The following is a 24,873-nucleotide window of genomic DNA, read 5'->3' on the forward strand; positions in this document are numbered from 1 at the left end:
GGCCCAACCACTTCATTAGCTCTGGAACTACCTGTACTTGTCCTCTGCTCTTCCTCAGTAGCATGTTGGATGCCTTCCAACCTGAGGGGCTCATCTTCCAGCATCATATCTTTTATCCTTTTGTTTCTGTCCATGAAATTTTCTTGGCAAAGATACTGGAGTGGCTTGCCAGTTCCTGCTCCAGGTGGATTGTGTTTAATCATAACTCTCCACTATGACCTGTCCGTCTTGGGTGGCCCTGCATGGCATAGACCCTTGACTTCTCTGAATTACTCAAGCCCCTTCACCACGACAGGTCAGTAATCCATAAAGGGGCTTATAGCTAATAGCAGAACAAAATTCACAAACAAACAAAAAAGTTTGTGACTTTAATAAACGAATGAATGAAGTTTTTACTAACTTACACTGATGATGGATAATATAATGCAAAGAAATCCTTGAACAATTGCATTTATGTCATGCTATACTGTGTAGTGGACAGAGTGACAGAGTAGCACTCTGGAGACCACGGTTTGAATCCCCGCTCACCCATGGAAACTCACTGGGAGAATGGAACTAGTAAAAATCATTCCTTAAATATTTAACTTACCTTGAAAAGCCTATTAGGGTCACTGTAAGCTAGTTCCGATTTGACAGCACATAGCAGCAATACAATCCTTTCTTCAAGAACAAGGTAGCAAGGAGACACAGAAGCAGACGCCGATGGGCTATTTCATTTTAATCATATTTTGGGTTTTGATAATCCTCACAAGAATCCAACAATGAGGATTCAAATGTTATATCATGGGCTTTCTCAGGGATGTTGTGTGTTGTCATCTTCCAGCAACCCAGAAGTCTAACACAAGCCCTGTAACATGACAGGATTGTATTCTATCCTGGATGCCACCAGAAATCCAGCCAAGCGTTTGATGCTGGTCGCAGTTATCCATGCCCAACTAACCTCCAGCAGGATTGCAGGATTGCCTTCCTGTATGTGGGGCTGCTTTCAAAAATGGTGAGGAAATGTCAATTAGTTGCAGGATACAGCTTGCAGAATATCGATATGTACAATATCCCTTCTCACCCATTGTGAACAAACAGGACAGCTTCCTTTTGCTTCTAAACCCCATTTAGAATGTTGTCTCTTCACAATGTCAGAGCACTAAGCAGTTTGGGACACACCCATTAAGGACTGGTCTACGCAGGCACAATTGGAGCAGGCTGGAGCAGTCTAAATAGGGTCGTTTAAGGTCACTGAGAGGTTCAGTATGCCATTTGGCATGATTCTTGCATCCACATGGCATATGCACCTCAAGCAATCCTATCTGGCCACCTCTCTTAAGAAAACAAAAGTCCCCTTCTTGCCCCCTCCTCTCTCCTCATTCTGGGAAGAAAGCTTTATTTTTTTTTCCTAAGAGGGATAGTGTCCCAGTACTCTCCTGATAGGATTTTCTTTTAATTACCTCTGCTTTCTTCCTCTAACCTTCCATGGAGACGCTGAGGATGTTTTTCCCAACATCATGAAGGGCTAAGACATCTCTGTAAGCCACATGACAATACTAGGCAGTTGAAAGCAGAAAGGAAATTTAAAGCCAGACGATCCACTTCACAGTGATTGCACCTGTTGGAAACAAACCAAAACACAGTGATCTTAACCGTACCTTATAAAACAGTCCCACAACAGAAACCCAAAAAGGTGCAGGCAGGAACACCTTAGGGCAGCCATTCTCGACCCCCCCCCCCTTTTTTTGCCCTTTTTTTATAAACACAGTATGAAAGAAATACAGACTGAACCAGGATTCTGTAAGTCACATAACAAACCTTACAAGATGGTGTGTGTGAAGAATTGTTTCTAGTCTGGGGGCCCCTTCAAGTGTGCCAGGACCCCCCGCGGAGGGGGGTATGGCCTCCATTGAGAATGGCTACTCTAGGGGCAGGCTGGTTCATGTTGGCTCTCACATTGGCTAGTCACTAGCAAAAAGGAGTGAACCAACCTGTCCCCACAGCAGACAAATGCCAGTGTAATTACCCTCTAAGATTATTTGGGGGTAACTTTTCCCATATGCCTTCTTCGGGGGTGAGCAAGAGATCCAGTAGGGAGAGGCTTCCTCCCACCCCACCCCACCCCACTCCACTCCACTCTCTGGCATCCTTAGAAGAACGTGTCCTCCCAAAGAAGGCTTGCCTGGTGCTGTTTTAATTTTTGAGACACCAGGTATCAATCTTTTTGTTCATACTGGCTTTTAAGAGATGGTGTATGTGTAAATGTTTATATGTGGGTTTTTTGTTTTTCATCTTTGCCATGCAAGGCTCTATGTGAGTGGGGTTTTTTAAAAATTAAGACTGTATTATTGTAAACAAACCTGCTTTTTAAAAAAAAGGATGAAGAACCATATTTTCATATAGCTACATCTAAATTTTCACTGCAATTAATCCCTTTTATTGCAGTTGTGCTTTTCAAAAAGAAAAAAGGGGCCCTCGGGGTTTCTTCTGTCCCTCTTCTGACTTGCTTTTCAAATTTTACTTCTGTAAAGATGCCATTTGAATTCCTGACTGACATGAAGTGTCGAACCAGTCCATGTGCCTTTCACCTGAACTGCTTTCCCATCACTAGCAACGACAAAGCTCATTTGCTATTTCTACCAAGATAGAGTTCAGTAAAGGGGAAAGAAAACTCAGCATGACAGACCACGCAGGCAGTCCTAAGCCTGCTTGTTTGCACCAGGCTTACCTTGGGTAAAGAGTTTCAAGCATCTACAAAGAGTATCACAGAAGAAAACAATCTCAACATTATTGTTTCTAGACATTTTAGAGGTTTGTTCTTTTATTTTTATTTCTCAGAACTTTTCAGATTGTTAGCAAAGTACTAATTTTGTTGCAGTTGTCCTTGCTAATCTGTTTTATTAGGCAGACTGAAGACCTTTCTGTTGACTGCAGCACTGAATATATAAACATACATAAGATACTATGAATATATACATAAACCACCAACTATATAAAATCTAATAAAAGAGGGTGACAGTCATATCCTTTGTAAAAACTTAGAGGGGTATAACACAGCCAAAGTAAGCCGGTTTGAGTCCTATTTATCTAGTCTGAAACCATAAAAAAAAACACTAGGAAGTTTCTTACAGCTAGGTCAAACAAGAAGGGAGGAAAAACAGAGTACAGTAGTGGTATAGCACGGGTTGCCAGCACCCAGAGCAAGGCAAGTATTACAGGGGGCATGTCACATGCCAACTCCGTGATACAACTCATGAGCAGGGCGGGGCAGGAGAAGCAGAGCTGCTCAAGGTCCACACTGGTAGTAGCAGCAGGCCCAGCACTCCTTGTGGCTCAGACGTGGACTACCAAGAGCGGGAAGAGGAGCATGAGGAACAGATGTGGGAGTGTGTTGGGCAGGATTGCCCATGTACCCCCAAGAACTTTGCACCCAGGGTGACTGCCTTGTGCCCTCCCCCCCACACACACACACACTGCGCCACTGGAACTGAGCCTCACCTCATTGATGGAGCAGGGTGCTCACCTCAATCTAAAGGTAAAGGTAAAGGTTCCCCTTGACAATTTTTGTCCAGTCGTGTCCGACTCTAGGGGGCGGCGCTCATCCCGCTCTTCAAGCCATAGAGCCAGCGTTTTGTCCGAAGACAATCTTTCCGTGGTCACATGGCCAGTGTGATTTAGACACGGAACGCTGTTTACCTTCCCACCGAGATGGTACCTATTTATCTACTTGCATTTGCATGCTTTCGAACCGCTAGGTTGGCGGGAGCTGGGACAAGCAACGGGCGCTCACTCCGTCACGTGGATTCGATCTTACGACTGCTTGGTCTTCTGACCCTGCAGCACAGGCTTCTGCGGTTTAGCCCACAGCGCCACCACGTCCCTAAACCTACTGATAAATATAATTATCCTATCATGCATTCTAAAGATTTTTTTTAAACTACATGTTGTTCCTTACATTAAATTATTTGTAATCTCTTCCCAAACCATGAGAAGGTCTCATAATGTGAAATGGCCCTTCTGAGCTCTCGGAACATCTGCTTCCAGCATAAATTCTGTTGATCGCTGAACCTGCAGGATGAGAAATCCAGAACAGATAAAAGAATTGCCCATGGTTCTCACACTTAAATTGGGCAGTTCACTGCCTCAGAGTACATTGATTGTTGTCAACTTGGATATTTTCAAAAAAAGGGATTGGACGAATTCATGGAGAATAGGTCCAAGTCAGGATGGCTATGAATCACTTCCATTTATCAGAGCTGTCAAGAAACTAGAAAATAGGGGATCATAGTTTTTGGTTGCTGTTTTGAAGCACAGGCCTGCTGATTCATGTCTGGGATGAGCAGGCCAAGAGAGCGGGGAGAAAATGCCCATTAATTGGAAGGCCAGACCATTTGTGCCTTAAGTCTGTGAGCAAGGAATCTCCAAGGCCAGAGCTCACTCCTTGGTACCAAGCTAATTAGGAAAGAATAGTTTTAGCTGAAGAGATGGGCGGGAGAGAGAAGTTACTTCTGAGAAGATACTCTCTTCTTTGAGAAAGTTTGAGGCTATTCAATGCCTGATTGGTGCATCCTCTCAAACAGTTTAGAAAAATGTTGAGTAGAAAAGTGATAAGTTGTTTAGTTTTAGGCTAGTATCTCTAAGGAGAATGCTATGCTCATCTGCTGACTTATGCTTTGAATATGCTCTGGAACTCTGCTGATGTTCTGTCAATATGTAAGTTGGAGTGTCCTCTCCAGAGCACGAAGCCTGGGTAGAATAATATGAAGGATAGGCTGTTACCCAAGCAGCAAATCCCCCCTCTCTACATCACTGAAATAGTCCAATGGAGAGGCAAGAGCCAATACAACTGGTTCCAGCGACGTCGCAGGAGTTGGCAGAACAACACGAACTGTCTACAGGACTCCGGCTCCAGATTTTACCCCGAGGTTATCTCCTGAAGACTTTTCCATCAGTGGATATAGCCACAAGGCAGTGGAGGTTTGAAATCAGAGTTTTCCTTCTCCTAGATGGGCTACCTTACATGGCTGCCTTACTGCCTTACTGGGTATCTGTATATTTTATCGGTACTCTGGTATTCCTACCTTGCAAGGTTGGCATAAAGGTAAAAAGTGCTTAACCTTATGGATTGTTGGTACTTCCCTGGAACACTGATCAGTCAGAGTGACTGAAAGCATTGGGGAAGGTATTAGGTAGGAAGATTTCCCCCAGTCATCAGCACATCTGGCCCTCCTGGAACATACCCACACTAGGAAAGCCTGGGCAGTGTGGCTAAATGGTTAGCATGGGCCTCTCTGACCTGAAATTTTATTGACAAGAGGTATTATCCCTCTGTTTAGGTAGAGAAGGTGAAACAGATGGTGCTTTTGCTCCTCATAGACAACTGGCAGGTCACTGTGTGGGAAGAATGGTAGACTACACAGGCGTTTGGTCTGATCTGGCTCTTCTTGTGCTCTTATGTTTGCATTTCATGGATTTTAGCCTGCAATACATTCTTAAATCTATTTTCCAGATGTCACAAGATACTATTTTTCTCCAAAGAACACTGCTACCCCTCTGAGGTTATTCTTGTAGGGAGGTTAGGCATGACCTTCGCTCTTTCCTATTTAAATAAATAAGACTTAAACTCTGGCTGGATTGGTCTCACAGTATTCATGCATATCTAGCCACACACTAAATTACTTTTTTCATAAAGCTACTGGGGGGAAAAAGACAGTGAGTAGATTTTTCATGGAATCTTGCATAGAAATGTTTGCTAAACTACACTTTTAATCTGACAGTCATGAACCAAGCATAGCAGGATATGAAAGAACAGGATTTTTTAAAAAAAAATCCTATACAAAAATTAAAACTGTACATTGTGCAAGGACACTCTGGGGAGAGTTTCCAAAGCACATTTTGCCCTTGCTGAATGGTCTGGGTTTCAGCAGCTGTTGTATGATACAAAGCTGTCACTACAGTGAATACATAAGTAAATAGCGCTACAATGCAGCTGCCCCAAGTAACAGTATTGAGTAAAGAACCTGAGTAGTAACCAGTGGCTAAAACAAAAACACAATCTGACTGCATAAAAATGCACTTAATGTCACAAAATATTCTGCTGTGTGAGTTAGAAAGCATATGTGCCAACTGTGATCATTGCCTGCCTCCTCCACAACCCCATTCTTCCTTCAGCACATATGAAAATAATATAATTCTCTGGTTTCCCATTCAGATGAGGTTTATCCTTCCAAGTGTAGGATCCTTTGAAAATAATATGCCAGAAGGGCGATTTACTCCTCAATGGCATATAGAATGTAAAGTGGGCTTATCTTCCAATTATCTCCTATATGTAGAAAATGCTAGTTCCCCCATCATTCAATTCCCATCTACCTCCTGCTCTCTCCCCCACCCTCCATTCCATTTCCTTGAACATTGCCAGCAACAGAATCCAAACCAGAATGGAATTTTCCAGCTGAATTGCAAGGGCCATTGAGAGAAGGATGTTGTTTTAGTGATGATGATCCCAGAACATCTGAAGGCACCTTCTACTTTTTTCCTCCTCTGACCAGTAGATTGACAGCTGTTCCCATGGGACGCAGGCAAAGGAAAGGGGAAGCAAGAGAACAGCCAAAACCCATTGCCGCCTTCTTCCGCCAGAACTTCTCTTAGTAGCCTACTCACTTGCTTGCACATCAGAGAAAGGGATAAGACAGCAAGGTCCACCCAATCAACCAGACAAAAACTTGCCTTTGTCTTCTCAAGAGCTTGGCAGTTGCTAGCTATCAATTATGTACTGTTTACTCTGTTTTCTGCTGGGGAAGCTGTAACTGCATTCCATTATGAGTACAACTTAATGGGAGATAACACCACTCCTTTCACAATCTAACTGTAACTTATTAGTTACTTTTAGAGTTACAAGGTTGTGGCTTCACGACATAGTAGAGGATGAATGTCATATGGCTCACATGCTGCTTCATGCCCTGTAATTGATGGGGGGGAGAGAAAAGTGTGTTTTATAGCAGAGGTCGTTGGTTCCTAGCATGTGGATATTTTTGTAAAATAACTAAAATTATTCAAGTTACTTCTGAAATATGAGGAAAGAGCCAATTTTTAAATATTGTAACTTTAAATAACAAGGACCTCTAGGGCCTTGGAATGCTAACTGAGGAAATAGGTGACTTTCCAAGCTCTTCTGGATTGGCTGGGAAGGACCTTTTTGGACTAGGGTGGTTGTCAATCAATCCAGTAGTAACCAATTGTTCCCTCTCTGCTTCGGATTTTGAAAAGAGCCATGCTTCTCAACTCAAAAGTCCTTTCCCCATTTTTAATAAGTCAATAGTATTCAGTTAATCATGCAGTGCGTATTCTGTTTAGTCATGTATTTAGTCATGTAGTTATCTGTGGACAGAGTCAGTGTGCAGCTATGTAACCAGACATTATTTTTCTACAATATGCTGTCTTCTGATCTATGCAGAACTGTGACTAAGCTGAACCTTTTGTTTTTTCTCTTACCAATGTCTCAGAATAAGTTAATGAGATTGTAAGTGCTAACTGATGATCATCGGAAAGGGGTGGTCTGCTCTGAGATTTGAAGCTAATTCTGCTCTGTAGGACCCTGAACTTTTTCCACTGCATAACTGGAGGTTTTTAGCCAAAATAATTCACAGTCTGCCAAGAAAAAAGAGGCAACGAGAGCTGCTGTTTCTTCACGTTCCTGTCATTACTCTCTCTCTCTCTCTCTCTCTCTCTCTCTCTCCAGTCCCCAAAAGCTTTTCACACAGGTGAGACATTTCTTTATAAGTATTTTTAAAAATTTCTTTAAAAGGAAGTGGTGCTTCTTTGAAAGAATTGCCCTTCACATGTGAATCTGTCCATAGCTGAACTTAGACAGTGAGTTACACATGCTTTAATAGAGACTCTACTTAGAATGCCAGAACAAAACAATAAAAAGCAGACAAGCAGAAGTAAGAAATTAGTACCTTCCAGCCAAGTTTGAAGCCTTGCAGTCTCTCCTTTAACTCAGCTCTGTCTGCTGGAGGGAAGGAAAAACCCAAGCAAATCAATTCTGCTTTCATTTGCTCTTGTTTAAGTTCCCCAGAGGAATTATAGCTCATGCATACACAAGTGCAAAGGTCTTGTGTTGCACAAAGTTAAATGACAGAGTAGAATAATTTCAGGTTTACACAGACACTGGTCCAATAGCACTTAATAATCACACACAAAGGAGAGTCCTGTGGCACCTGAAAAATGGAGGATTTTTTAACAATATGCACTTTTGTGGTTTGCAGCCCACTTCATCAGATCACACATTCAGCATTGGCAAGCATATACATGTCTGCCAATGTTGGATGTAAATTTTATGCACATAAGCATAGGTGTGCAATGAAGCAAGAAAGAGTGTAAGTAGAGGAACCAGAAAGCTATAAAAAGCAAGGTGTATTTGTGTGCATGTGTTATGTGCTCTCAACTGGAACTGACTTGTAGCAGCCTGAACAAGGTAAGTGATATATTTAAGGACTGATTTTTATCTGTTCCAGCCACCGCCACCACATCCCGGGAGTTGCCATGGCCAAGTGGAGATTTGAACCCAGTTCTCCAAAGTCCCATGCCATCACTCTATCCACTACACCACACCGGGATTCCCATAAAATGCAATGCGAGGCGATAATCATACAATGTTTCTATACTTTGGAGGAAGTAGACCTGAACTTCTGCAGATTTAAGGCTGGAGTTGGTTTGTTCCAGAGTTTAGGACAAGCCATTCATTTCCCTATGTTTGTATGTATGTATTTTGTATTCTGCCATTCTCCCAATAAGCACAACACCAAGGCAGCTCATAACTTTTTTTGGCCTACAAGCCTCCGTATCCCCCAGCCACCACTGTTGAGAAAACTGTCAATCATTCTAATATTGCATGGCAGTGAAAAGACAAGTGTTTTTTTTTTCTTGCATCAGCAGTACCTTCAAGGAAAAAAAATAATCTTGTATTTCGTGGTGGGTTTTTTTGTGTGCGTGCATAATGCTATTTCTCATAAATTCCAAGTTTTTGTGTAAAACAACAACAGTGAATGAACAGAGCTATTAACCTTTAGTATGAATGGACATATTAGAATTGGCTGGATCGCTCAGTGGTTTAGGTATCTGGCTGCAGAGACAGAGGCTGGGAGTTCAGTTCCTCACTGTGCCTCCTGGGAGAAGAGCCAGCCCGTGTGGCCTTGGGCAAGCTGCACAATACTAGAGAATCGTGAAAAGGGTAACCCTAAGTGAAAATAGACTTAACTGCCCCCAGTGTTGCTTATGATGATGAATGGGCAAACCATCTGGATGTCTCAAGAGAAAAAATAAGGAGTCAAGGGAGATCTATGAAGGCCAATAAATACCTGCTGTGCTGAAGCAATCTGTTCTTGATTTCATCAGGACTCAGGGGAAGCCTAGAGACCCAACAGTGCTGTATCTGAAATAACAGTTCCTCCTGCCCTCCAGAAAAGAGAAGCTTATGTGAAAGAAAGAGACAGAAAAAGAGAAATCTCAGATAGAACAAAGAGAGGAATCTAGATATTATTGCATGGTTCAGTGATGGAATGAAGCAGTTTACCTCCGATGATAGATAACATGCAGGAGAGGGCAGCTTATGGACCAGAATGATGGGTGGTGAGTTACCCCCAGATTTTGTGGGCGCTCCCCACTCTGATCATCAGCCATCGCTGCTGGCAGGAAAGCTGAAGAACAGAAAAGGAAAAGACAGCACAACTCCAACCTAGGGGAAATAGATGGGTCCCACACTTAAAACCAGAGATTTTTCTAGGAACATGGAAACATGTATTTTTTTTAAACTCAAGTTACTGTTTTACAAAACCAAAACAGATGGACAGTTTTGATATTGCTCTATTTTTATCCACTCCTGCCACTCAAGGGAATTTCACCCGTGGCTTTATCAATCTGTTTTAATCAGAACATCCAGCCCTTGCAATGAACAGAATAAATAAGGGCTCCAAACAGAACTTGGAAAAGTTACCTTTCTGGATGAAAACTCCCAAATCACCTGACCATTCTGCCCGGGGGGATTTTGGGAATTGTAGTCCAAAATAATAAGTTCTTCCAATTGTGAAAATATAGTTTTCAGAATAAGATCATTCCCTTTTAAACTGACATGGGTGGAGATTGCAGAAGTTGTACCTATTAAATGAAGCTTTTGTGCTGTAACAGGTATCTTTTTAATATTTCTCTATGAATGTATAAGCTGGCAGGATAGCTCAGTGGATACGTATCTCACTGCAGAGCCAGAGCATGCCTCCATGGAGAAGAGCCAGCCTGTGTGGCCTTGGGCAAGCTGCAAAGTCCTAGGATTGTCCCCAGAAGAAAGGAATGGAAGACCACTTCTAAATATTCTGTCTCTGGAAAATCCTGCACAAGGTTGGCATAAATCAATTTGACAGCCTGCAATTTGATGATGATGATGATGATGATGATGATGATGATGATGATGATGATGATGATGATGATGATGATGATGATGATGAGTGTACTGCATCATCTATTTACTTTACTCACTCTGCTTCTCCTTTCAATGTCTCCTGTGGTTCTTCAGCTCTTGCTTAACCTGCTATATGTTTTTGCTTCAAAAGGGACAATGTATTCCACAGTCAAGTGTAATTAGCGCCTCATGAACATCTCATTCCAGGTCTTGCTTCATAAACAGCTTGAGTTATATCCATAGAAAGATATATTTAAACTGGCTGCTCTAAATCTGCAGGGTTTTTTTTTTCCTTATGTCAGTTTTTCTGCTCCCTTTTACAAGGATACATTTGACAGAACTGGAAGAAAGCTTCTTTCAATAAAAAAATAAAGTACAGGCCATGTAGAGTTCTCAGACAACTGACAAAGTATACCTTAGCTTTAGGGATGTTTTATAATTCACACTATAAAGTGAAGGGTTTGGGTGGGGGGGGTTCCTATCTCTGTAACACTTTTTGTGTGCTATGAGGCTATATTTGTATAATAGTAAGCAAACTGTTGAGTACAGGGAAGGCACCTTTGGCAATGAACTAATAATAATATAGGTTGAAAGAGTTGGTTACAGCTAACATTTCAAAAAATGTCCACCCTTATCTTAATTTGACACATCAGCAATTCCTGTTAGGAGAAAACAGTCCCCACTGGTGTATATGACCTTTTACACTCACAAAACTGTAAAACAAACTGATGACAGGAACAAGAGCTACAGCAGCTGCCAGGAAAGAATATATGGAGCAGAGGAAGGTAGGCACGTGTTAGTTTATTTTACAGATTTCCATCTCAGATAAGATGCAAACCACAACATACAGTAGCTCACAATTACTGATGAATAGGACCAGTTGGAGGCACTTCAGAACCGACAGGAGAAATGTCATATAGCACACCTGGCATTTATTAGCATGGAGCATGAACTGGCAGAAAGTTTTCCAGCCTCAAACCCACTGAAATTAAATCAGAGCTATGCAAAAGTCTGGGGTTGAACTCCTCACAGCCCATATGCCAGATCGGAAAGTCTTTCATTTTATTTATTTATTTAATTTATATGCCGCCCACACTACCCAAAGGTCTCTGGGTAGCTTACAACATTTAAAATACAATAAAAATTCAGAACAATTAAAATACAATTAAAATATATATATAAGAATTGCCATCGGGCCCACAGCTAATATTATTTCAATTATTTCAATTTTGATGCCCTAAATGAGGGATGCTGGGAAAATATGATCTGTGCAGATTCCTACCTGGAATTACCTGCTCCAGTCCTCCTCATCTCATGAGCAGATCAGCATGTTGTTAACCATTAGATTTCACAAATGTCAGGATGCATTGTCTGACAGCTTAACTATATCAAAACAGGCATTTAGATATGTATTTTGAAAAGAAACTTTTTTAAAAAAAACACCACACACTAACACGATATACGAATGGAGTGGACTCAGATGGGGAAACATGCAGAAGTGACAAGGACCAGAAATAGATCTGTATATCACTACCCTTAATAGTATTCAGAGGAAGCTACAAACTGGAGTAGCTCCCTCACCTTGCCTCACAAGAAGGCTGCCTCAGTGAATAAACAGAGAATAGCAAGTACATAGCAGCTGCTTGAAAGAAGGGTTGTGTGCATGTGAAGAATACAAACTGACTACAGAGTAGAAACAATCATCCACACAACAGAACATAAGTTGCTTCTTCTCATTAATCACATCCACATGAAATTAGTCTTTTTCTAAAGCCCCATTTTGGCCTGTCTGCTGTGCTTATTAGTGGATTGGCCACAACAGCCCAGAGTATAGCTGTGTTAGAATCGGTAAAGACCTACATGTGTTGTTGTCAAGTCCACAGAGCAGGGGAAGAAAGGTCATTTATGATGCCGTGTGTCTATGTGCTGGGAAGAGAATGTGGAAGGATAAGCTAGATGAAAGAGTTTGAAGATTGCAAAGAAAAGAAATGTGAGGGAAACAGATGAATTCAGCCCTGGTTACTATGCATGTTTACCATGCAGTTAGTGATAGAGTGAAAACTTCTTCCTATCAAAGCCAATATTTTCCCAGAGGTAATCTGTCAGGGAGTACATGTTGGCAGCGTTTGGAGTCAAAATGTGAGGTTGGTGGGCCTGGAGCCAACGCTGAGCATTGCGATCTTTTCTCTTTCTGCCAACTCCTGTTCTTTCCCTCTCTCCCTCTCTCTCTCTCTCTCTCTCTCTCTCTCTTTCTCTCTCTCCATTTCCCTCTCTCACACTGCCCAAGAGAGCTGCCAAGGAAGAGACCAATTACTCTTGCGGCAATGATCTGACCACTTGCAGAAGACATAGGAAATTATTAGAAGTTTGCAAAAAATAAGACTGAGAGCCAAGGAAATCTTATCCCTCCAGCAGAGTAAAGGCCTGTAACTTAGTCCCTGAACATTCACAACAGTGTTTTTGGAATACTGTATAGTGCTATGCAGTACCCAAAGCTCTGAATAGGGACTGGGTAGTGCATCCCTGAGGCATGGAGAAATTAGGCCCTTAGGGGAGTCCAGCTCATCCAGATGTCTGAAGGTTTCCTTTTTTCCTGTTCCCTAGTCATTATATGTTCTCCCTCCCGGACAGGGTCCTGGGGGAACTACCGTCTCACAGGCACAAGGTGTTACAGTTTCTTCCCCACAGGACAATGCTGAGCTGGCTGGCTGGAGAATGACAGCGTATCAGATTCTAAACGACAGCTGGTGGACATGTTGCATTCATATTCTTCCCATATTCTTATTCTGAAATGGTCAACCTTGCGTATCAAGAAGCAGACTTGGAAAGAAGTTTTGGGGCAGTCCTCGAAATAATGAGTTGGCAAAATGACAAACATGGTCTTTTTAGCTACCATTTTGATACATTCATGTTCTTTGGCATAGATTTCTTTAAAATTATCTTTTCCTATCACATGGCCTAGAAACGTAACATATATAAAAAAAGAAGGCTGGGATTTCCAGAATTCTAACAAGAGTTCCTCTTTGTGTCTTTCGTATGTTACTTATTCATTACCTAGACACTGAAGTACTTACAGTATATTTAATAATCATTTGATAGTCCTCTTGAATAGGATAGGGTTCTGTTATAACTGGAAGCATCCTGATGAAAAGGTTCTTGATCCACTGAGATTTGTATATCCACTGCATACATACATATGCAATATCCTTGTTCTGAGATCCTGTTATGAATACTGTATTACAATGGATACTGACAGTTACCTTGGAGTAGCCTTTTAAACTTACATGTAGCAATCATGGTTTGTTGTATAATCCCCCTGGGCAAGGAGAACTGGATGCCAAAACAAAAACTTTTGGATTTAGAGTGGGCAATCAGCCCCAAACAACATAATGTGGTACAAAGTATGGACTGTATTTCAGCGTGCAGAGAACCAAATGTCGCTCACACTTTGCCTTGATCATTAAAGCTAGATAAAAGAATGTCAAGAAAAGCCTATAGGATGGGTAACTGAAGTTTACCGTTTTAGAAGATACAGCCATGTTCATCTGTTCTAGAATGTCAGGCAAAAAACAACATTAAGATAAAATCATTATAGCACCTTAAAGACTAACTGCTATATTCTAATGTGAGCTTTTGTGGACAAGTCCACTGTTTCAGACACGAGAGTGAGACTGCATGGCAGATATTTATACAGTTATACATGCCCCCAAAATAAAGAGACTGATTGTTTCCTGGGGACAAGAAGTTGATGATGTGGCATTTCACATTTGGCCATGACCATTAATACCCCTGCTGATCTTCAGTTCCCCTTCCAGGAAGCATTGTTTAGTAAACAATGACAATGATTGGTGGCATAATTAATCTCAAACTGCAGATAACAAAGGGGAACAACATGGTAATGAATATCATAATCTCCGATGGGGCCTATGAGTTGCACATGATTATATCTCCATGGATTCAATATAAACCAAGGATTCTGAGGCCATTATCAAGTATAAAATGTTGCATCTGCTGTAATTCCCAGCTATATTTCCTTACTAACTACCCAGTGCCACCTCACAAGCACCATCGGAGATTATGATATTCTTTATGACGCTAGTCTAGACCAGATCTCTAGAGAAACTAGCAGGCCACACTAACAACCTCAAGAATGTTGTATGCACAATACATTAGGAACCCACTCCTTGCCAAGTTGGGAAGAAAAGGAAAGAAAAGGAAAGATAGTGATCAGTTGTTGGTGTCTGGAAATCATCTGTCCAAGCAGATTTAACTGCATTTGACCCTCTTACAACCACCCCCAAAAAAACCTGATGAACTCATTCCCATGTCTACTGAGACGTGGGACAACCCACATAGATTGTAAATGCTAATGCTGGGGAATAAAACTGCCAGACTAATTTCAGATCGGAAAGACTGGTAGAAAAAAGAAAAAGAACAACTAACTTTTCCAGCTCTGATTATATCCAAAGTGGGATTCTTGCCATGTGTGTCTTTCTTTGTTCTTCTCTTCCCTAAGGAAGTTTCAGATAATTCAGTAGAGCCCTTAGTGGGTCTCCTGTAGTTCAATACCATGCTTTATTTATTTATACTCCCCTTTGACAGTCTTGTCTAGTCAGCAGCCTAACTGCCCCAGCCTTATGTGGTCATTTTAGGCTGACGGTAGATGATCCTTGGAGTCAAACTTTTCATCTGCCTGCCTAATAGTGCTTCTATTCATTTAGGATTTTTTTTAAAAAAAGGTTTTATAAGAAGACCAATGTTTCCACCTTACCAGACCTAGAAAACAATGCTTTTTAAATGCATTCTGCAACAAGTAATGCACATAAAAGGACTTTAAAAACAAGCCACTCTTTACAAACACATATCGATTTTCAATAAAACCATTTGCACATTCTTGCTTCAGCTCCCAGTAACTGCCACTACTGATTTACTGACACTGTATCTCTTTCTAATACTATTGTATGTTATTCTTAAAAAATGAAATACTTATGCTGCAGCTAGGAAAATGTGCAAGCAAGCTAACAAAAAGAACAAGAACAGCACATAGGTCTATTTCTTTAACTGCTAGTATTATTAGCAGAATCCAAATAACCTATCACCAGCAAGCTTACAGGCCCTAAAGAGGTTTATCCTGAAATACAAGAGAAGCTCATATTAGATTTTTCTCTGTAGTGGCTCTTAACAGACTCAGCACAGGAAATTAAGAAAGGACAGCTCTGGGAAAGCATCTTATGGTTGATATTTCAAGAAGGTAAGATTAGCCACTGCACCCGATACTATTTCAGCACAACAGCACAATTGGACTAGAGATCTGTCATAAGAATGAGAAAAATGCGTGGATTAATTAAAGCCATTCAGATGACTGTAGGCTGAGCTAAATGTGGCAGATCTATCACCTGCATAGCACTCGCCTCAAAGTGACCTAATAAGAATCTAGCAGTGGTCTTGGAATGAATGAATGAATGAATGAATGAATGAATGAATGAAAGAAAGAAAGAAAGAAAGAAAGAAAGAAAGAAAGAAAGAAAGAAAGAAAGAAAGAAAGAAAGAAAGAAAGAAAGAAAGAAAGAAAGAAAGAAAATCCTGTGTAAAGTCAAACAGGAAAAAAATGAATAGGGAACAATATTTCTACTGATGCTGGCATTCCTGTGTATGACATGTTGTCAAATTCCTATTGCCCCTGTACACACCTACCATGCCCTGTTACATACACAGTGAGGCTTTTTTTTTTGAGTTTTCACCAAGAGGTAAACCAGTACCTCACTGCCCACACACAAGCCCCATTGAAATAAATGGGGCAAGCTCAGGCTTGTGTGGCAGGTGTGGAATGTTCTCCTCATAGTGAACAGGATAGTGGCCAAGGAAAGCAGAAGGCAAGAAAAGCAGCACTCTGTGAAGGGCAAGGCCTGCCCAAGCAAGGAAGCTGACACTTACTTTTTTTCCCCTCTTTTTTTCATTCATTCATTCATTCATTCATTCATTTTTGTTTGTTTGTTTGTTTGTTTGTTTGACTATAATTCCCACAATTTCCCAACCAGGCAGCACAGACCATATCACATGAAGTAGAGAGCAAACTGAGCAGATTGCATAGCAGTACATTTGGTAGGGAAATTCAGATGCCCCCTTACTAGATTATTAGAGCTGGATCAAACAGCTTGGTGTTTGATGGTAAAGCTAAATGCAAATGCCACATCAACTTTATAGTGCTTGTGTCTGTTTCAGGTGTAACAGGACCTACTCAGACATGGGATTTTGACATCAAAACATTGCTTGAACACTTTGTGGAGAACATTGCTTCTCTTTATTTATTTATTTATTTATTTATTTATTTATTTATTTATTTATTTATTTATTTATTTATTTATTTATTTATTTATTTGATTTTACCCTGTCCCTCTAGACCATGTCTACTTGGGATGGGTTACACAGATAAAACTGAACAATATAAAATATAAAATATATAAAATTATAAAATTACAATTACAATTGAACAATTAATTTGAAGATTACCAAGATAGGATGGCATAAAAGGGGAGAAAAATAAGAAAGACTTAATTGGCTGGAGGGAAGGCCTGCTTGAATAGCCAAGTTTTTAGCTGGCTTTTAAAAACACCCAGCGAGGTGCCAGCCGAATTTCTGTTGGTAGGGTGTTCCACAGCTGAGGGGCCACCACCGAGAAGGCCCGGTTTCTTGTTTTTTCCCTCTGGGCCTCCCTCGGCGTCAGACCCCTCAGCCGTCCCTGCTGGCTATGTCTGGTGATTCGGGTAGATCTGGGTGGGAGAAGACGATCTGCCAAATATTGAGGTCCCAAACCATTTAGGGCTTTATACATGATCATTAGCACTTTGAAGTCAATGCAGAAACGGATGGGCAACCAGTGCAGAGCAGCCACAGTGGGGGAGATATGTTGGTGTTTTCTCACCCCACTAAGAAGCCTGGCTGCCGCATTCTGAACCATCTGAAGTTTCTGCATCAGCCTCAAAGGCAGCCCCACGCAGAGTGCATTACAATGGTCTAATCTCGAGATTATGAGCGCATGGACTAGAGTAGTGAGGGCCCCCCCATCAAGATATGGTCACAGCTGGGCAATCCGCCATAGATGAAAATAGGCGAAGCGGACCACAGTCGTCACCTGGGTTTCCATGCTAAGTGCCAGGTCCAGATGTATCCCCAAGCTGCGGACCTCACTCTTTGTGGCAAGGGTCATCCCCCAAAAGAAAGGGAGTTATCTATGGAAGGACCACCCCCCTCAAGACCTCTGTCTTGTCCAGGTTCAGCCTCAACCCATTCGACTGCATACATTCCAGTACAGTCTCCAGGCAGCGCTGAAGGGACATAACGGCATCCACTGAGGTAGATGAAAAGGAGATGTAGAGCTGTGTGTCATCAGCATACTGGTGACACAATGCCCCACACCCCCTGATGACCCCACCTAGCAGCCTCATGTAGATGTTAAACAGCATTGGAGAGATGATTGACCCCTGCGGGACCCCACAGTTGAGGCTCCACGGGGCCGAGACACCCTCTCCAAGCTGTACTCTGTGGGGGCGGTCCTCCAAGAAGGAACGGAGCCAGGCAAGCGCTAGGCCACCAATTCCTAACTCAGAGAGCCTCCCCAGGAGGACACTGTGGTCAACGGTATCAAAGGCTGCTGAGATATCAAGGAGGACCAACAGGGACATATTGCCCCCATCGGCCTCCCTCAGCAGGTCATCCATCAGTGCGACCAGTGCCGTTTCTGCACCATAGTGCGGCCTGAAACCCGACTGGAATGGGTCCAGAGCGGGTTTCTCTGTAGTCCATTTCTCAATCTTGCTTACTTGGATACTGAGCCACACTTTTTGTGGCAAGCAACATGAACCAGCAAGGGGTGTGCTATACAGAAAGATAACCTCACAAACCTAGGCACTTGTGTCTTGTTTTCTTTCTATGTCACTATTATTCTATAGATTGCTACTCTTATGCTCTACTTCCTTCCTGCTTCTTCCCCAAGAGGTTGCTGTTACCCTGAAAAAGCCTGCCACATGTCTCCCTAATAGTTGTGAGCAGCGCGCACACACCAGCTCTAGAGGTTTCTGTAAAATAAGTTTGGTTCTCCCTAAATGATTTTCAGAAATATTTAGATGTAAGTTTCATTTTCTAATTACCAGCATCCGGACACACTCATTTCAGTAACAAACTAAGACACACACACCACTATTGTTTTAAAGGTGAATAGATATGTACTTCCAAATCTCGTTGCTGCTATCAGATGTGGATCAACATTGCTATAACTGATTGTGTCCTGAACCAGTTCAAGACATGTTCTGTTTGAAGCACAGCAGAAAATAACACTCTATCACAGACTAGTCAATATATTTTGGCAGCTAAGGCAAAAAAAAAACAAATCAGGTTGTCTATCTCCTTTCCTGTTGTTGCTGTTGTTACCTGCCATCAAGTCACCTTTGACTTATAAATGAGCAATCTTCAAAATGTCCCCTCAAAAGCCCTGCTCAGCTGTGATCATTCCATCTTGGGTCATCCTGCTAGGAGCCCAACAATGAAGGCATTGCTCTCACCTTCACTGATACACTCAAACCTCTTCACCCCATTAAAGTGGGCATCCAAGAAGGGGTCTCCCTGCCTGCACAAGTAGAAATAAAAACCAAATCATAATTAAATATTAAGCTATTTGCTGTCCTGTTTCATGTCACTCCCAAATCTGCTCCCTCAGGCGATTGCCACGCAGTGCCTAATGACAGGGACAGCACTGATTGCATCTATTCGGATGATGTTTTTGCTATGCCATTTCTCCGCCTTATTCACTGAATTTTACAGAAGCTCCAAACAACAGAGTGTTCCATTTATAACCCTCCCTTGTTTTCCATTGCTTCCACCTTTTACCTTATGGCAGAAAAGGTGCAGGAGAGACAGACAGAAAAACTGGTATGAAGTGTTCTCAGTCTAGAAACAATACAGAAACCAACTGCCAACTGAAATTCTCTCAAAGCACTGAAATTTGTAACAGCAATCTGGGTAGACCTTTTTTTAAAAAAAACCCAGAAAGATAGATACTTCACCTCAACCTCTGTCTACATTCCAAGTCTCTGAATTATTAAAATAGGAATACAAAACAAAGGCACCAGAGACATACTCAGCTTCAGAGAACAAACATTCTCAACTCTAGGTAATTCCAATTCTTCCACACAAACACCATCTGCGTAAGATAATTCAAACACCACAACCCCAAACACGAACTACTCTACAGAGGAAATATTTCTCACATGAGAAGAATCCAATCCCCTAGACACACATAACTCCACAAAATTGAGTTCGCTGGTACCTCCAACCAAAGAAAAGTCAAAATCACCTCCTACTTTTTTTTCCTAACCTCTAGGATTGGGCTGGGAATTATCTCTGACCTTTGCTTTTCACAGAGAGAGATACTGTACTTGCTGGCGTATAAGACTACTTTTTTGCCCTGAAAAACATGCCTCCAAGTGGGGGGGGTTGTCTTATACGCCGGGTGCACTTCAGTTGGGATAGACATAGCTGCCCATAGTGGCCTTCTGATGCTCGCCCGGTGCCCATAGTAGCCTCCCGATGTCTGCCCACCTCATTCTACATACCGTCCAGTATCGCGCGGTATCCAGCGCGGCCGCGGTGAGCATCAGCAGTGAAACAGGGGTGCCAGCCTTTTCGACGTGACCGGCCTGTTCTGTTCGGTGGGAAGCAGCGGCCCGCCCATTGTCTACGCAGAGCTCACACATGTGCACTTGCGCACTAGTGCCAGTCACAGGGAGATGCAGGTGCGGCCCGGAGGCGCTGCGGTCGCATTCTGGCCGTAAAATGGTAACAATGAATAGCAACTTTTATTTGGTGTGTGGAAGGTGTGCGGAAGAGGGGGTAGTCTTATACGGCAAGTATATAACAAACTCTATATTTTGAGTGGAAATGTTGGGGGGTTGTCTCATATGTCCAGTCGTCTTATATGCCGGCAAATACGGTATATAAACCCCTCTTCTATCTACTTGCTATGACAATGGAATTCAGCTACAAAGGCCATAGAACCCTCCAGTCTTAGCAGTAACAGCTTTCCAACAGAGCAAAGGCAATTCACCCTTTGAAGTGTAATTCTGGAACACCACCACTTGCCTAAATACAGTAGTCCCATGTCTGAATAGCACCACATACTATCTTCTCCTTTGTTAACAGCTTGGACAGGGCAAAGCTCCCCTGTCAATGTTACAACTGCCCTGTTCCGCCATTGCTAAAAATGCAGTGAAGAGCAAAGGGGTCTGTCTTTCCCTTACCTCAAACACTGCTGAAATTAAAATTTCTGACCAGTATTTATGGAGTTCCAGTTTTGGTGATCTGATGAGGTGTTGGCCATGTGTCTGGATACATGCCCCAGTCTAGTTGACCGTGCCAGGTTTCATAGTTGGAGCCCCACATGAGAATATTGGCCTCTGCCATCTGTATACATGCACTAAATACATATTTGTTGAGAAGGACTTCACGTGGCTAGGTGTCAGTGTTTGAATTAGAGCTATCAGATTGGCACCATGCCATTCCTTGAGATGTCAGACTTAAAACATGAGACAAGGGAGTGGTCTCTTGTAATGCCATGGGGTTAACCCTCCGGATGGCATGGGAGTCAAGAAGCCAAAGTTTGGGAGAGGGTGTTTGAAGTGGGCCAACTGACTGAGGAAATGAGCATGAGTGGAATCTGGGTACAGCCAGGTTAAACATTGCTAACCAAGCAATACGGCAACCCAGAGTCAAGACAGAGAGAAAAATATTTTCAGTAGCCCAGAAGAAAGCAAAACGTGCACTAGAGCTGCAATGGTTGCCTGGGAGAGCTCGTATCCCACACTGCCTTACCTATGGCACACATGGCATATGGGTGGTTTCCCAATCCCTACGTTTCTGCTGGCGCTTGTAGGAGACTCACCATCAGGGGCAGATCTACTAGGAAACTCCGAAGCTTAAGCTTCAAGGCCTCTAATCTTGGAGGAGCCCCAGAAGCAACTTCAGTCCACATTTTTTAAAAACTTGGTAGTGATCGGTCATGGAACAATCCCAATGAAGAAAACTAGAGTAGTCATCCAGACCTCATTGCTGGTTGTGAAGGCCCCCATAGCAGTTCAACCTTCAGGGCCCCAAATATGTAGGTCCACCACTGCTCACCAGCATCCCTTTCTAGGCCCTGTACTGTTGATGGACTCACATGCATGCACTTATCTTCTCTTATTCTCTCACACCCTAAGCCTCTCCCTTTCCTCATCTGCAGCACAACACAGCCACTGAAGTGGGAATGGGTGGAGATAGGTGCCGAGGGTATATACAGTCACAGCAGACACCAAAATCAGTCCCCAGTGGTGCTCACCTGTAGATTGTCCATCTGCTTAGACCAGTGGAGAAACACATCTCTTCTCCAAGACTGCAGCTGGCATTATTAGATCCCTGAGTATTGTTCTGGCCTCAGTGCCCTCACAAAAGACAAAATACTAGTATGACTCCCTTGCCCTCCAAAGAACATAATCTAAATCATTCAGGGAAATAACATTGCCTGCCTTTCTCTGAAACAGACATACATGCATAGATTGGGAGCTAAATCTTATGTTAGCCTTGCAGAGAGAAAAAATTCTCCACCACAAGCAGGGACAGCAATCTATCTTAAGTGATGCAGTGCAAGCTGCAGTGAACACACAGGTCTGTCTTCCAGCAAAGAGGAAAGGCTGTGAAGTTGCTACCACTGCATTCCCCACCACCCAGGACCTGGTGCCTGGGGACACTGCCTCACTTTGCCTATCCTAGTCCTTGACAAGCTGGGCCCAGGGGAAAAGTTTTTGCAGGCTAGTGCATACTGTATGTAGCAGTAGGCATAAGTCTAACGAACACAGCCAAAGCAAAAAGCCAGGAGATTCAAAACCAACACCCAGCAAACAGTCCAAAAGTCCAGTCAGGCCAATAGTAGCTGCAAACACATAGAAAGAGTCCAAGTACAATAGACTAGTCCATCCAAGGAGTCATATACAGGCAGGAAGTCAGTGCCAGTGGTCAGAATGTACAGCAGGGAGAGCTGGAGTCAAAGAAAACGCTGCCTCCAGCAAAAGCACAGTCCCAAACTAAGGTTCACATTTTTAAAAAAAAATTGGTAGTGATCTGTCATCTCTTTCCCATGTTTTGTCATTGCAATTTTAATAAAATATTGTGGGGAAGTAGTCGTGATTCCTTATTGTTCTTCTGACTATACCTTCTATTAAAGAACCATGGCATTTTCAAAGCTCAAAAACTCTTAACATGGCATGTCAACCCTCCCTTTACCATGGCCACACATAACCTTCGGCAACGATGCCTTGTTTCTGAGCACTTCAGCACAGAAATCCTGCCAGGTGTTACGGCTTCCCACCTTGCCTTTACGGCTCAGCAGAGCAGACTTTCACATGACACGCACCAAGCCCATGGGTGTTCTAAAAATGAGCTGTGAAGCTTCTTTTCACCCTGGCGTACATATCTGATGCTGTGAAAACACAAGTAAGGTCAAGCAGAATTTCACGCTTGAGATGTTGTACAATTAAATGTGGTTCGGAAAATTCAAAAAACAGATTGCTTCTCTGCATTGACTCTGGAGATTTGCATTCTTGCTTAATGCAAGACTAAGAAGAAAAGCCCTCCTTTTTTCTTAGTCTTGAACCTTAATTTCCTTAATATTGACAGAATTAAGATGGACAGATTAAGAGGTACTCCATTAAGATGGAGAAAATGGTTGTTGTTTCTTGAAATTCTTGAGTTACTGCAGGAATATTCAATTTTGTGAATTCTTGAAGCTTCTACAGTCTCCAGATACCAAACTGTGGGTTGATAAAATCACATCCCTCACAACCCACCAGACTCCACAATGAAGCTGGAACTTTACTATTTCTGAGACATACAAAAGAGAGCAATACAATCACTATATGAAATATAATTCATTTAAAAAAAAATACTCTCTAGCTTACGAATGTGGGATATTGTGCTTCTGTATCCATGATTCAAAATGTCAGAAAAAGGGCCCAACACTGCTGCACAATATTGTGCTTGCATTGCCAGCAGGAAAAAGGATTCCACACTTTACATAGCAAAGGGCAGCTTGAATGTTGACAACACCAAGGTCAGCAATCAAGATGGTCAACATAGGATAGCCTCTTGTGCTCACTACCATTCACAAAGTGATACCAAGAAAAGGGAAAATCCCAGAAACTGATACCCTTTTTCTTCAGTTAAACCACTGCTCATCCAAACCAAAGCAATTGTCACTGTTGTCATTCACACTGGCTTTTGACAAGGAAAAAGAAACCAAATACACAGTTACAAGATGGGGGATACCTGGCTCAGCAATACTACAAGCAAAAAGGATCTTGGAATTGTCATAGATCACAAGCTGAATATGAGCCAACAGTGTGATGCAGCTACAAAAAAAGGCAAATGCTATTTTAGGCTGCATTAACAGAAATATAATCTCAAAATCCCATGAGGTAATAGTTCCCCTCTATTTGGCACTAATTAGGTCTCATCTTGAGTATTGTGTCCAGTTCTGGATAAGACTTCAAGAAGGATACTAACAAACTGGAAGAAGTTCAGAGGAGGGCAAGATCGGGAGCTGAAAACCAAGCCTTATGAGCAAAGACTGAAAGAACTGGGCATGTTTAGACTTGAGAAAAGAAGACAGGCAAGTCATGATAGCACTTTTCAAATACTTGAAAGGCTGTAATTCAGAGAATGTTTTTTTGATATGTTCTCAATCATCCCAGAGTGCAGGGCACACAACAATGGGCTGAAGTTATAGGAAGCCAGATTTTGGCTGAATATCAGGAAAAACTTTCTAACTGTTAGAGCAGTACAACGGAATCAGTTACCTTGAGACATGGTAAGTGCTCCAACACTGGAGGCATTCAAGAATAATTTAGACAAACCTTTGATCTAAATTTGTATTTGTATTATTGCATTGAGCAGGGGATTGACATCAACGGCCTTATCCAACTTCATTATTCTCTTATATGATTCTATGAATATTACTGGCACCAAATGATGACATTCTTTCATTTGCGCCATGTTACACAAATGAGATTTTGGCCAGCTTTATGGATAAAAGGGTATTTGGGCCCCCTCTCACCTGTCTTATTCCATCCTTTTAACTATTATTCAGCCATTGACCTCACTGGCTAACTGATTTGTCGCCACCTCTCATTTGAACCTGCCTCCTTCTGGGTCGTTCTGAGAACAAAATAGAGAACATTACCTATGAAGCTTTGGACCCCTCAAAAGAAAATCAGGATACCCACGTAATAAATAAAGAACCATCCAATGATTAAATTTAGGCAAGAGCTGAGCGAGCAAAACTTCACTCTATCCATGGATCAGTGTGGCAACAGCTATCAACAATCAGTACTTCAAGTGCTTTCCTTCAGGAAATC

General features: G+C 42.2%; 1 long non-coding RNA gene across 1 annotated transcript; it reads right to left on the bottom strand.

The window, feature by feature from the left end:
- Window positions 1-989: 989 nt before the first annotated feature.
- Window positions 990-17,866, bottom strand: LOC140706695 (uncharacterized). Its single transcript, XR_013544281.1, has 3 exons — window positions 7,941-17,866; window positions 3,938-4,050; window positions 990-1,600 (listed from the first exon to the last, which is right to left on the bottom strand). It is a non-coding gene; the product is annotated as an uncharacterized LOC140706695 (long non-coding RNA).
- Between the last annotated feature and the right edge of the window lie 7,007 nt (window positions 17,867-24,873).

This window comes from Pogona vitticeps, chromosome 4 (genome assembly GCF_051106095.1).
Source record: "Pogona vitticeps strain Pit_001003342236 chromosome 4, PviZW2.1, whole genome shotgun sequence".
NCBI classification, from domain to species: domain Eukaryota; kingdom Metazoa; phylum Chordata; class Lepidosauria; order Squamata; family Agamidae; genus Pogona; species Pogona vitticeps.